Genomic DNA, 3133 nt, shown 5'->3' on the forward strand with positions numbered 1-3133 from the left:
GTCCTCCATCTTTGATTCAACAACGTCGCTGGCGCCAGTTACGTTCAGGAGAAACTCAATGCTGATAGGCTTTTGTGATACAGTGTCATGTAAGTTTCTTGCTCAAGTTAAAAAATTTCAACTGGCACAAATGACTGTTTGCATCTTTGCGGCAATTGCGTATCAGTAGCACCACCTGGCACAAATTTGCGTCTCTTCAGGTCTTTGCATCGACCTTGTATATAATCTCGCCTCGTGAAATGCACTTTTCGTGCTCTGTGTGAACACACCTTTATGCATACTTTCACAATTTATAATTCCTTTTTAACTCATTGGTCACCTAATTGCAGATTATGTGGGTTACACACAAATTCTGTATATGTACTAACAGTGCAGAAGAACAACCTGTTTGTTGATAGGTCAAACATTGTTAAAATGCAATCGCTGTTATCTAAAACAGGAAATTACATTTCCATTAGTCTTAATCCTTTTTCAACATGTGGAAATTCGGTTGTAGATATCTGTTATTGTCCTAAGTGAAAAGGGTATTACTGATATCCAATTAATTAATCTGAATTAAAGAAAATGATCTGTATATCAGTTTTGACTCATCAGCCGTACTGATTAAATGTTTAAGGGGGCTTGCTGTGGGGACTGGGCTGTCTGAAAACAATCATCTGGGGACAAGAGAGCCCACCTTTTTTGTATCAAGAATTGAACTAGGAAAGACCCCAGTGATGCAGAAGAGACTGTTATTGAAGCTGAGGACACAGTGAACTATTTAGGATGTACATATGTCTGATAAACATCTATCAGGGGAGGCCATGGCTCTGAAAGCCCTCACCAACATCTGCAAAAAGATTCAATTTTTGAGGAGCATTAGGGTTGCTGGATAGATCAACACTGAAGATGTTTGCAGGAGCATTAGTTTAATGCCACTTTGACTGTGCTGCCACCTCCTGGTTTAATAGTACACTGCAGTGCATTAAAAATAAACTGCAGACTGCCTGAAATAGGTGAACAAGGGTTGTGTTGAAGTTACCTCCTTGTACTCATCTTGACTCAACTTTTTTTTCTACAACTTTACTGACTACCAGTTAAAAAAGAGTCATACAATTCAAGTTGGAACTTACACATGAAACTGTTCATAGGTGAAGCAGTATTATGTGAATTGTTGGCTGAACAAAAGCAATTTGAAGATTTGAAGAAGGCATTTTCTCCATATTTACTGGCGTTTGTCAACCCATTAATCAAAAGATAAATTAATGCATTTCACAAGTAATCGATCGATAAATCAATAATGGAAATAATTGTTTGTTGTATGGTAAGCGAGTATTTATGCAAGCAGCTCCTTACATGTGGAATATTCTGCAGAGGGACTTGCACCCAAAGTTGCACCCTTTGGTTCCTCTCGGCTATTTCAAAGCACTGCTGCAAGAATTATGTACACACTCTTCTATATGCCAATGTCACGGTGTGTCTTAGCTGGTTTTTGTCTTCATGTGTAGTTGCCCCTTTTTTATTTTTATGGTTGACCTCTAGTATATATTAACTTAGAGCTTTATGTTTTTATTCTATATTTTTGTTCAATGTTGTCTCTAACTTACACTGCTGCCTGTCTTGGCCAGGACACTCTTGAAAAAGAGAGTTTTAATCTCTAGAGGTTTTTCTGGTTAAATAAAGGTTAAATAAATCAAATAAATGTAACAGAGTGAAAGCAAACACCTGCTGTAAAGAGAACACAACCTCCTGATCTGGTGCATAGACGAAATGTTTCGGCACAAAAGGAAATGGGTTAAAGTGAGGAAAAGTTTTCTACAACTTTCTACACCACATTTGGTGGCACAATCACAGCTGGAAACACAGCACTGGGTTGCTAAAAAAGACAAATACATTTGGTGGCACAAAAGCCGCTGGAAACGTAGCAATGGGTCAGTAAAAAAAAAACCAAAAACACACTGTTGGTGGCATAAAAGCTGCTGGAAATGCAGTGACAGGTCACTTAAAGCAGTGGTTCCCAACTGGTGGGTCTCAGGTCCATTCTGCAAGTGACTTGCAAACATGTCAAGTTTGTAAAAAACACACTTTATTTTTAAGTACAATTCATTTTTTGCCACAGTGCTTTTATTTTGAAGTGCTGTGGCATGACAGAGACAGCAAACTAGCTTGACGACATGGCCAAATGCAAGTATGATGCTGAATATATTAAACTGTGTGGACCTTGAACTAATGACGAAGGAGAAATCTGGACCCCGCTGGACCAGTTGGGAACCACTGACTTAAAAAAACACCCACGTTTATTGTATTGTCAGATCTATCTGTATGTTCAGCATCTCTTTAGGTGTCTTTGAGCGTTGTTTAGGATTCTTTAGAAAAACCTTGTTTTTGTCGTTTGATGTGAAAAAGGAATGTAGGACTGTTTCAAGTGTTGCTTTCAAAGATCTTTTATCAGTTGGAAGAAAGATGGAGGAGATAAGTGAAGGATTGTGTCAGGGAGTTCTTACCTTTGGGATATTTGTATGCTTGTCTGTATGACAGTGTGCTCATTGTTCATATAACCAGTTTGCAATCTGGGGTTGAAAAGCTAGATGGAGCTGTGGAGATGCGTGTCGTGCAGCAGCACTGAGCCACTTTTGTTGTGTTCAGTGGCACCAAGACTGTGAGCTGTGTGAAGTCTGATAATGTCCTTGAGTGATGTCACTTGAGTCAGCACCTGTTGAAGACTACAAGTCTGAAAGAAAAAACATTTGAAGGTGTGTAGTTAGAAACAAGTGAGCTCATCAGACTTCTGTGGCCCCCTGCTCATCTCTGCTGCAGGCTAGAGGCTCCAGGATACATCAGTTGCCACTAGCATAACACACCCCAATCTGCCAACCCACTATCAGCAGGTTGAGTTGCATTGTGGGTAATGTAGGCATCAGGTTTTTGACACAGAGGAAGAAGATATCTCTTGTTCTGCTGCATCAGTTTTGAGACTTGTCTTTTGAAAGTGTTCATCGTGAGTCATTTAGATTAAGTAAGTAACCAGGCTGAGCTGTCGGAGTGTGTTTGCCTCTGACAGTCTTCTGTAGCTGGAGTCAAAGCTAGTATGTGTTCGTGTGTAAGCAGAAGCTTCACTGAAATAAATAATAGCCAGCCACCACTGCAATGGAAT

This window comes from Epinephelus fuscoguttatus, linkage group LG18 (assembly GCF_011397635.1).
Source record: "Epinephelus fuscoguttatus linkage group LG18, E.fuscoguttatus.final_Chr_v1".
In the NCBI taxonomy this organism is placed as follows: domain Eukaryota; kingdom Metazoa; phylum Chordata; class Actinopteri; order Perciformes; family Serranidae; genus Epinephelus; species Epinephelus fuscoguttatus.